The following is a 12,549-nucleotide window of genomic DNA, read 5'->3' as shown; positions in this document are numbered from 1 at the left end:
GACAGAATGGAGGAGAGTGAACGGATGGGAGATGAGGAGACACTCGAGGAGGTGTTAATAGAATTGGGGGAGTGTGAAGAGAGAGAGCAGTTGATTTGGCGTAGTATGCAAGGCATTCGCCCTGAGGTGTGTGTCCCCAGCGCTGCACCACCAGTGCCGGCACCCCGCACCAGGCTGTCTCTCCGTCCCATCAACACAGGTGCTCCCGCCTGTCCGGCGCTACCAGAGTTTCCGCCCCTCAGTCCAGAGCCCCTCAGTCCAGAGGCGCCAGAGCTTCTCTGTCCAGCGCGGCCGGGGCCTTCCTCCTCTCCAGCGCAGCCGGAGTCTCCCGCCTGTCCGGCGCTGCCAGAGCTCCCACCCCTCATGCCAGAGCCCCTCATTCCAGAGGCGCCAGAGCTCCTCGGTCCAGCACAGCCAGAGCTCCTCGGTCCAGCACCGCCAGTCTGCCCAGCGCCGCCAGTGCCGCCAGTCTGCCCAGCGCCGCCAGTCAGCCAGGATCCGCCATTCAGCCAGGATCTGCTAGAACAGCCAGTCAGCCAGGATCCGCCAGTCAGCCAGGATCTGCCATTCAGCCATGATCTCCCAGAACTGCCATTCAGCCAGGATCCGCCATTCAGCCAGGATCCGCCATTCAGCCAGGATCCGCCAGTCAGCCAGGATCTGCCGGAACCGCCAGTCAGCCAGGATCTGCCGGAACCGCCAGTCAGCCAGGATCCGCCAGTCAGCCAGGATCCGCCAGTCAGCCAGGATCTGCCGGAACTGCCAGGATCTGCCATTCAGCCAGGATCCGCCATTCAGCCAGGATCCGCCATTCAGCCAGGATCTGCCAGAACTGCCAGGATCCGCCAGTCAGCCAGGATCTTCCGGAGCCGCCAGTCAGCCAGGATCTTCCGGAGCCGCCAGTCAGCCAGGATCTTCCGGAGCCGCCAGTCAGCCAGGATCTGCCGGAGCCGCCAGTCAGCCAGGATCTGCCGGAACCGCCAGCCAGCCAGGATCTGCCGGAACCGCCAGCCAGCCAGGATCTGCCGGAACCGCCAGCCAGCCAGGATCTGCCGGAACCGCCAGCCAGCCAGGATCTGCTCGATTCATCAACCTGCCCGAGCTGCCCCTCAGTCCCGAGCTGCCCCTCAGTCCCGAGCTGCCCCTCAGTCCCGAGCTGCCCCTCAGTCCAGTGTGGCCCGTTGTTAGGGTTCCTAGGCCAAGGTTAGCGGCGAGGGTCGCCACTCAAGGGACGCTAAGGAGGGGGACTAAGACAATTATGGAGTGGGGTCCAGCGCCAGAGCCGCCACCGAGGACGGATTCCCACCCAGACCCCCCCCCTATAGTTTAGGTTGTGCGTTCGGAGTCCGCACCTTGGGGGTACTGTCATGTTCTGACCATCGTTCGTGTGTGTTTTCCTTGTTTTAGTGTTGGTCAGGACGTGAACTGGGTGGGCATTCTATGTTGTGTGTCTGGTTTGTCTATTTCTATGTTAGGCCTGATATGGTTCTCAATCAGATGCAGGTGTTAGTCATTGTCTCTGATTGGGAACCATATTTAGGTAGCCTGTTTTGTGGGTGATTGTTCCTGTCTTTGTGTTTGTGGCACCAGATAGGACTGTTTTGGTTTTTTCACGTTTCTTGTTTTGTAGTTTGTTGTACTTTCATCTTTATTAAAGATGCACAAAACTAACCACGCTGCATTTTGGTCCGCCTCTCTTTCCCCAGAAGAACCATTACAACATCAAAAAAATCTAACGGAAGTTTGTTCCGAAGTGTCTTTCCTATATGTGCGAGACAAGAAAGATCAGGAAAAGCACATTTTTTTAAACATGTATTTAACCCCTTAAATACATGTTCTTCTAAGATATATGGAATTATCTTAAGGTCATACCAAGGACCATTTTGCTGTTTGATTTGTAATTTTAAGACACATTGACCTATGAAATAAAATATATGCAAAAATAGTTTGATCAAAATGTTAATTTGGCCTTCCTGCTATTAGCCCATACAAACACATTGAATAACAGTGTAGTAGTCCTTGCACAGTCAGGGCTCTCAGCTCAAAGGTGCTCCACAACAGTATAGTCCCATGATCACTTAACCTGTAAACAACTCTTAGGAACTCCAATTTCCCTCTGACTGCACCTAGCCCCTTTGTCCTACTACTGCTGTCTGCTGACCACCTCCATTTTGTAGTTTGATTGACTGACCGACACTTCACCACCCACATGGGTAAATATTTAATCCTTTCACTACGTTGCCAGAGCAGCCGCTGCTTGCTGGTTCCCACTAGTTACCACAGCCACAAAGTCAACATTGGCTATATCGTACAAATGTATGATATCAACAATTCGCTTTTTTATATTCCTCTATGGTTAGGCTTAGGCATTCACATTTGAATAAGATACATTTTAGAAATAGGCGGGGTTTATGACTTTGTGACTGGTAGCTAGTAAAAAACACATTGCTGTCACAAGGTGTTGACCTCGGGATGACCTCATAAATCTTGATATGATGACCCTGTAAAGCTACACTAGTCTAGGTTTGGAAAATGTAATCTTTCTCTCCTCTTTCTTCTCTTCTCACCAGGTTAAGCACTAATGCTGAGGCCTCTTTATAGTCTAAGTCGGTCTGAGTATGTTTTTGTATTAACTGTGTGATCTTTGGAAAACAAAACATTAATTTAAAGGTGAGGTGCTCGTCCAGTGGATGTGCTGTGTTCTGTCTCTGCCCCCATGGAATGTGTGTGTGTGTAGGCCGAGTCCTGTCATGGAATGTGACCTGCCATCAATCTGTCCGAGTAGATTTACAGCTCCCTCTCTGATAGGTTGCTTTCACCTTACTGTCACCGCCCTCGGGCCATCCTTGTTTTTTCTTATTTTTTAACTCCTATACATTCATCTCAGTTCAGCCATGATAACTGATCGTTATCTAATCACATTGTAAGAAGATAAATTGTAGAAATTGGGAGAGACTTTGTGTCTGTGGTAAGTAGTGACAACCGTGTTGCGGTCACAGGGTCTTGACTTCGGGGATGACCTTGTGACACTGTAAAGTTACACTAATCTAGGTTTTGAAAATGGAATATCTTCCTCGTAAGCAACTCCAGTGTAGATTTGGCCTTGTGTTTTAGATTATTGTCCTGATAAAAGGTGAATTCATCTCCCAGTGTCAGGTTGAAAGCAGACTGAACAAATTGTTTCTCTAGGAATTTTCCTGTGCTTAGCTCCATTCTGTTTATTTTTTATCCTGAAAAACTTGCGAGTCCTTAACGATTACAAGCATACCCATAACATGATGCAGCCCCCATTATGCTTGAAAATATGGAGAGTGGTACTCGGTAATGTGTTGTATTGGATTTGCCCCGAACATAACACTTTGTATTAAGGACAAAGAGTTAATTGCCTTGCCACAAACCCGATGCATGTTTTGGAATATGTTTTTGTATTTTTTACAAGCTTCCTTCTTTTCACTCTGTTAAGTATGTTAGTATTGTGGAGTAACTACAATGTTGTTGTCCATCCTATCACAGCCATTACACTCTGTCACTGTTTTAAAGACACCATTGGCCTCATGGTGAAATCCCTGAGCGGTTAATTCTTCTCCGGCAACTGAGTTAAGAAGGATGCTTGTATCTTTGTAGTGACTGGGTGTATTGATACACCATCCAACGTGTAATTAATATCTTCACCATGCTCAAAGGGATATTGAATGTCTGCTTTTTTATACCAATCTACCAATACCAACCCTTCTTTACGATGCATTGTAAAACCTCCCTGGTCTTTGTGGCTGAATCTGTGTTTGAAATTCACTGCTAGACTGAGGGACCTTACAGATAATTGTATGTGTGGGGTACAGAGATGAGGTAGTCAGTCAAAAAGTATGTTAAACACTATTATTGCACACAGAGTGAGTCCATCTAACTTATTATGTGACTTGTTAAGCAAATTTTCACGACTGAACATATTTTATTTAGGCTTGCCATAACAAAGGGGTTGAATACTTATTGACTCAAGACATTTCAGCTTTTAATTAACTTGTAAAAAAAAAAATATATATATATATATATAAAAAAGCATAATTCCACTTTAACATTATGGGGTATTGTGTTTAAGCCAATGACAAAAATCTCAAATTAATCCATTTGAAATCCAGGCTATTCCACACAATGTGGAAAAAGTCAAAGGGGTGTGAATACCGGGGCGGCAGGGTAGCCTAGTGGTTAGAGCGTTGGACTAGTTCATATCCCCGAGCTGACAAGGTACAAATCTGTCGTTCTGCCCCTGAACAGGCAGTTAACCCACTGTTCCTAGGCCGTCATTGAAAATAATAATAATTTGTTCTTATTATTATTATTTTTTTAAATGTAGTTAAATAAAAAATAACTTTCTGAAGGCACTGTCTATGAAAGGGAAAGGGGGATACCTAGTCAGTTGTACAACTGAATGCCTTCAACTGAAATGTGTCTTCCGCATTTAACCCAACCTCTGAATCAGAGACGTGCGGGGGGCTGCCTTAATCGACATTCACGTCTTCGGCGCCTGGGGAACAGTAGGTTAACTGCCTTGCTCAGTGGCAGAATGACAGATTTTTACATTGTCAGCTCAGTAACCTTTCTTGTTACTGGCCCAACACTGTCGAACTTACAGTACCAGTCAAAGTCTGGACACACCTACTCATTCAAGGGTTTTTCTTTATTTTTACTATTTTCTACATTGTAGAGTAATAGTGAAGACATCAAAACTATGAAATAACTTATATGGAATCATGTAGAAACCAAAAAAGTGTTATTCAAATCAAAATACATTTAATATTTTTGATTCTTCAAAGTAGACACCCTTTAGCTTGATGACATCTTTGCACACTCTTGGCAAACCAGCTTCATGAGGAATGCTTTTCCAACTGTCTTGAAGGAGTTTCCACATATGTTGAGCACTTGTTGGCTGCTTTTCCTTCACTCTGCGGTCCAACTCAACCCAAACCATCTCAATTGGGTTGAGGTCGGGTGATTGTGGAGACAAGGTCATCTGATGCAGCACTCCATCACTCTCCTTCTTGGTCAAGTAGCCCTTACACAGCCTGGATATATATGTGTTTGATAGTCCCACTAAGCACAAACCAGATGGGATGGCGTATCACGGCAGAATGCAGTGTGACTTGAATTCTAAATATATCACTGACCGTGTCACCAGCAAAGCATCCCCACACCATGGCATTTCCTCCTACATGCTGCACAGTGGGAACCACACATACGGAGATCATCCGTTCACCTACTCTGCATCTCACAAAAACAGGGTGTTTGGAACCAGAAATCGCAAATTTGGACCAAAGGACAGCTTTCCACCGGTCTTATGTCCATTACTCATGTTTCTTGGCCCATGCAAGTCTCTTCTTCTTATTGGTGTCCTTTAGTAGTAGTTCCTTTGTAACAAGTTGACCATGAAGGCCTGATTCACGTAGTCTCCTCTGAACAGTTTATGGTTTTATTTTTATTTAACCTTTATTTAACTAGGCAAGTCAGTTAAGAACAAATTCTTATTTACAATGACACCCTATGAACTGCCTTAACTGAGTTTTACCTTGTCAGCTCAGGGATTTAATCTAGCAACCTTTTGTTTACTGGCCCAGGACTCTATCCACTAGGCTACCTGCCACCCCTGAGAGATGTGTCTGTTACTTGAATTCTGTAAAGCATTTATTTTGGCTGCAATCTGAGGTCCAGTTAACTCTAATGAACTTATCTTCTGCAGCAGAGGTAACTCTGGGTCTTCCTTTTCTGTGGAGGTCCTCACGAGAGCCAGTTTCATCACAGTGCTTGATGGTTTTTGCGACTGCACTTGAAGAAACGTTAAAAGTTCTTGAAATGTTCCAGACTTACCTTCATGTCTTAAAGTAGTGATGGACTGTAATTTCTCTTTGCTCATTTGAGCTGTTCTTGCCATAATATGGACTTGGTCTTTTACCAAATAGGGCTATCTTCTGTATACCACCACTACCTCGTCACAACACAACTGATTGGCTCAAACGCATTAAGAAGGAAAGACATTTCACAAATGAACTTTTAACAAGGCACATCTGTTAATAGAAATGCATTCCAGGTGACTTCCTCATGAAGCTGGTTGAGAGAATGCCAAGAGTGTGCAAAGTTGTCATCAAGGTGAAGGGTGGCTGCTTTGTAGAATCTAAAAAATAAAATATATTTTGATTTGTTTAACACTTTTTTTGGTTACTACATGATTCCATATGTGTTATTTCATAGTTTTGATGTCTTCACTATTATTCTACAATGTAGAAAATTGTAAAATAAAAAATAATAAAAAATACTACTAATATAAAAACTTCAGTAGGTATGTCCAAACTTGTGAATGCTCCTGTATGTGTTATTCAAGTATAAATTACAAAAGTTACAATAGGTTTCCATAGATTTTCTGTTAATTACTAAAATTACTGAAGATTCCGGTAACTTTGGTAAATTACTGGTATCTTTTCAACCCTATCCATTACAAAAACAAAACAAAGAAATGTGAGTGTTTTGTGAGTGTTGTGAGGAGCTGTGACGAACCAGTGTGGTTTGGGTGATTTGGATTGGGCAGTGACAATTGATTGGTAAGAAAGCTTTCAGGAGAGCGGTAAATCGCTGTCACCAAAGATGTCCCAGACTTTTATACTGTAGGCCTATAAGGTTATAGTATATCATTGCAGTTTATCCACTCAGAATCTTGGTCTTTTTTTTCTTGTTCACTGTCCGCTTTGTCTCACTTTTTATTGATCTCTCTAAGGCTTTTGATACAGTTGATCATGCTATACTAAGGCAGAGATTGTTGAGTGTAGGTCTTTCAGAGCATGCAGTTTCATGGTTTGCTAACTATCTATCTGATAGATCTCAGTGCACTCAATTTGATGGGCTTATGTCTGTTAAATTGTCTGTCTTTAATGGTGTGCCCCAAGGCTCTGTACTTGGTCCTCTCTTATTCACTATTTATATAAATGATTTAGACAAAAATGTAAAAAATGCGCAACTTCATTTTTATGCTGATGATACTGTTATTTGCTGTTGTGCCTCGTCTCTTACATAAGCTTTCCAGAACTTGCAAACTGCTTTTTATACTATTCAACATACCTTGTGTCAATTGAAGCTTATCCTCAATACTGACAAAACTAAACTAATAGTGTTTTCTAAAGCAAGACATAGACCTCTGAACCTTTCACCCATTATTACTACCCGCCAGGGCAAGGAGATGGAGGTTGTAACCTTATATAAATATCTTGGAATTTTAATTGATGATGGCCTCTCTTTTAAATTGCATATTCAACAACTTACAAAAAAATGTAACATGAAATTGGGATTTTATTTTAGGAATAAGGCCTGTTTTTCTTTTGAAGCCAGAAGGAGGATAGTATATCAGCTACATTTATACCTTTACTAGACTATGGGGATATTTAATATTTGAATGCCTCCGCTCAGTGTTTGAGATCAATTGACACCCTTTACCATGGCACTTTGAGATTTAACTGCAAAACCCTTACACACCACTGCACTTTGGATACCAGGGTTGGCTGGCCTTCTCTAGTCACTCGTAGGCTCAGGCACGGGTATACTTTTATTTACAAAGCCATTTTGGGTTTACTACCTTTTTATTTGGGCATTTTTATTGGTCAGAAATGCGGTGGGTACTCTCTTTGTTCGCTGGACTTTATCTTCCTAACTGTTCCAAATGTCTTAACTGAATTTGGTAAAAGGGCTTTTATGTACTCTGTGCCATCGTCTTGGAACACCATACAAAATACTTTTAACCTGGAAGAACTTGTCCCAATTGCTATTTTTAAATCACTGATGAATGATCTTGAGACTGATTTCCTGACCTGTCAATGTTTTTAATTTGATATTTTTGATTTTGTTATACTCTTGTGAATTCTATGTTTTTTACTAGATTACTTGTAGTTTTTCATGTTGTTTTTCTGTCATTTTTGTAATGACTTGGTGCTGCCAAGACACTCTTGAAAAAGACATTTTAAATCTCAATGAGCCCTTCCTGGTTACATTTTTTAATTTAATGGCACATCTGTATATTCCTGTATTCCTGTAATCCGCACGTATTTTGTGATGACTAATCCAGACAGATTATCGGTAAGTGTCACACAAATCATGTTTCTATCTGCTCATCAGGACCTACCAGTTCTGTCAAATGAAACTTTGACACACTTGCTGACTGTAGAACTATACACAGGGAATCTAGGTCTAGAAAATTAAGTATCCGTGTGGTGAAACTATGTCACGATGACACAACAGGGTGAGAGTGGGAGAGGATGTTTTCACACCTGACACCTCCATTCATATTGTATTTGTATCATGTATTTGGCCCAGCTGCTGTAATACATTAGAGTCTAGACTGAGGCATAAGATTGTGTGTAGACTAGAGTGGTGTCTGTGTACTGACACAGTGTGGTTGACGCATGCTCAGTGTGTCTGTGGTTAAAAGTCTGTTCTCCCTCTGACCATCTAAGCTCCATATCCAGCCAATCAGGAGGACAGAGAGACAGAGAGATGGACGCTGAGCTACTGGAGTGACTGGAGGGGTGGGGGTGAGAGGAGCTGTTTATTTGTTTATGTTTGTGAGCATGTGAGCTAGGCTCTATGGTTTTGCATGTGTGGCTGTTTGCTATGCACAGTAGTACTACTGCATGTACAGGTGAAGTCGGAAGCTTACATACACCATAGCCAAATATATTTAAACTCAGATTTGTACAATTCCTGACATTTAATCCTAGTTAAAATTTCCTGTCTGGCCTCCCGGGTGGCGCAGTGGTTAAGGGCGCTGTACTGCAGCGCCAGCTGTGCCATCAGAGTCCTTGGGTTCGCGCCCAGGCTCTGTCGTAACCGGCCGCGACCGGGAGGTCCGTGGGGCGACGCACAATTGGCCTAGCGTCGCCCGGGTTAGGGAGGGCTTGGTCGGTAGGGGTGTCCTTGTCTCATTGCGCACCAGCGACTCCTGTGGCGGGCTGGGCGCAGTGTGCGCTAGCCAAGGTGGCCAGGTGCACGGTGTTTCCTCCGGCGCATTGGTGCGGCTGGCTTCCGGGTTGGATGAGCACTGTGTTAAGAAGCAGTGCGGCTTGGTTGGGTTGTGTATCGGAGGACGCATGACATTCAACCTTCGTCTCTCCCGAGCCCGTACGGGAGTTGTAGCGATGAGACAAGATAGTAGCTACTACAACAATTGGATACCACGAAAAAGGGGTAAAATTAAAAATAAAATAAAAAATCCCTGTCTTAGGTCAGTTAGGATCACCACTTTATTTTAAGAATGTGAAATGTCAGAATAATAGTAGAGAGAATTATTTATTTCAGCTTTTATTTATTTCATCACATTCCCAGTGGGTCAGAAGTTTGCATACACTACATTAGTATTCGGTAGCATTGCCATTAAATTCTTTAACTTGGGTTAAACATTTCAGGTAGCCTTCCAGAAACTTCACACTACAATTTTGGTGAATTTTGGCCCATTCCTCATGACAGAGCTGGTGTAACTGGGTCAGGTTTGTAAGGCCTCCTTGCTCGCACAAGCTTTTTCCGTTCTGCCCACACATGTTCTATAGGATGAGGTTAGGGCTTTGTGATGGCTACTCCAATACCTTGACTTTGTTGTCCTTAAGCCATTTTGCCACAACTTTGCCTCCCCCTTTTTCCTCCAAACATAATGATGGTCATTATGGACTAACAGTTCTATTTTTGTTTCATCAGACCAGAGGACATTTCACCAAAAAAGTATGATCCTTGTCCCCATGTGCAGTTGCAAACCGTAGTCTGGCTTTTTGACGGCGGTTTTGAAGCAGTGGCTTCTTCCTTGCTGAGCGGCCTTTCAGGTTATGTCGATATAGGACTTATTTTACTGTGGATATAGAGACTTTTGTACCTGTTTCCTCCAGCATCTTCACAAGGTCCTTTGCTGTTGTTCTGGGATCGATTTGCACTTTTCGCACCAAAGTACATTCATCTCTAGGAGACAGAACGCGTCTCCTTCCTGAGCGGTATGACGGCTCCATGGTCCCATGGTGTTTATACTTGCATACTATTGTTTGTACAGATGAACGTGGTACCTTCAGGCATTTGGAAATTGCTCCCAAGGATGAACTAGACTTGTGGAGGTCTACAATTTTTCTTCTGAGATCTTGGCTGATTTCTTTTGATTTTCCCATGATGTCAAGCAAAGAGACACTGAGTTTGAAGGTAGGTCTTGAAATACATCCACAGGTACACCTCCAATTGACTCAAATGATGTCAATTAGCCTATCAGAAGCTTCTAAAGCCTTGCCATCATTTTATGGAATTTTCCAAGCTGTTTCAAGGCACAGTCAACTTAGTGTGTGTAAATATCTGACCCACTGCAATTGTGATACAGCGAATTATAAGTGAAATAATCTGTCTGTAAACAATTGTTGGAAAAATTACTTGTGTCATGCACAAAGTAGATGTCCTAATTGATTTGCCAAAACTATAGTTTGTGGAGTGGTTGAAAATGAGTTTTAATAACTCCAACCTAAGTGTATTTAAACTCCCGACTTCAACTGTATGTTCACTGTTACACCTGCTTTTCTAGATGGAGTACAGTGGTCCATGTTCGTTACATCCACAGAAATAGAGAAATCCTATTTCTATTGTTAAAACCTCAGAGCCTCTATCTCCTCCAAAGCTTTTCTCTGCATTCCTTATTTTTTCCCCTCAAAGGACACACTTCAAGTTTACTTACAGCTTCATTACAAGCCAGTATCCATTATTGCCAAGCACAGAGTGACTAATGAGTCACACTCATCCCACGCTTGTCCCTCCACCACATTAGCAACCCCACTGGGGATTCATAAACATTCCCAGCTTTCTCTTATAACAACAAGACAGGAAATAGAGGTGTCACATCTCCCAGAAATAAGGAAGTGTCCCTGCCTTATGAAGTCACAGGACTGTCCCAAATAGCACCCTATGTGGTCCCTGGTCAGAAGAAGCACAATTTTAGGGAATAGGGTGCCATTTGGGACACAGGCACAAAGACAGTTGTCATCTGCTGCCACTTGTCATCTGTGTCCAGAAACATCAAACCCCTGCAGATTGATAAAATAAATGAACCGGGCCTAATCTATGGATTTCACATAACTGGGAATAGAGATATGCATATGTTGGTCACAGATACCTTTAAAAAAAGTTGGGGCGTGGATCAGAAAACCAGTCAGTATTGAGGCTCCCGAGTGGCGCAGCGGTCTAAGGCACTGCATCTTAGTGCTTGAGGTGTTACTACAGACACCCTGGTTTGAATCCAGGCTGTACCACAACAGTGATTTAGGAGTCCCATAGGGTGGCACACAATTGGTCCAGCGTCGTCCGGGTTTGTCCGGCGTAGGCCGTCATTGTAAATGAGAATTTGTTCTAAACTTCTAAACTAGTTAAATAAAGGTGAAATATATATTTATTTATTTTTAATCAGGTGTGACTACCATTTGCCTCATCCAATGTGACACATCTCCTTCTCATAGAGTTGTTCAGGCTGTGGCTTGTTGAATGTTGTCCTTCTCCTTTTCAATGTGTGAAGTTACTGGAAGTTACTGTGTGAAGTTACTGGATATTAGCGGGAACTGGAACACGCTGTCGTACACTTCGATCCAGAGCATCCCAAACATGTTCAATGGGTGACATGTCTGGTGAGTATGCAGGTCATGTAAGAACTGGGACATTTCCAGCTTCCAGGAATTGTGTACAGATTCTTGCAACATGGGCCCGTGCATTATCATTCTGAAACATGAGGTGATGGCGGCGGTTTAATGGTACGACAATGGACCTCAGGATCTCGTCATGGTATCTCTCTGCATTCAAATTGCCATCGATAAAATGCAATTGTGTTCGTTGTCTGTAGCTTATGCCTGCCCATACCATAACCCCACCGCCACCATGGGGCACTATGTTCACGATGTTGACATCAGCAAACCGCTCGCCCACATGATGCCATACACGCTGTCTGCCATCTGCCCAGTACAGTTGAAACCAGCATTAATCTGTGAAGAGCACACGTCTCCAGCATGCCAGTGGCCATCAAAGGTGAGCATTTACCCACTGAAGTTGGTTACGACGTCGAACTGCAGTCAGGTCAATGGAAGAGAAATTAACATTCAACTCTCTGGCAACAGCTCTGGTAGACATTCCTACAGTCAGCATGCCAATTCCACGCTCCCTCAAAACTTGAGACATCTGTGTTGTGACAAAACTGCACATTTTGCACATGCCTTTCAACTGAATTGTAGAGTTACCACCCATGACTGTATTTGTTCATTTAAAAAGGCCTTATTTTGAGGGCCTAGTTTTACCATAGTACAGTGGAAAACTCAAGGTTTACAGGCCTGCAAGTCACATTATGATGGCTTGCAAAGTGATGAGTAATTCCTACTGGAATCCAGCCAAAGTGAGGATATCCAGCATGTGGAATTATTATTCACCCATAACCATTCAGAATGATATGAGACTACCTAAACCATCTAAACTGGAACAACCATTTCAGTAACTGGTGCAATAACTCCACGTAACAGATTG

The sequence above is a fragment of the Oncorhynchus keta genome, chromosome 29, assembly GCF_023373465.1.
Source record: "Oncorhynchus keta strain PuntledgeMale-10-30-2019 chromosome 29, Oket_V2, whole genome shotgun sequence".
NCBI classification, from domain to species: domain Eukaryota; kingdom Metazoa; phylum Chordata; class Actinopteri; order Salmoniformes; family Salmonidae; genus Oncorhynchus; species Oncorhynchus keta.
Note: the sequence above shows the minus strand (reverse complement) of the source record.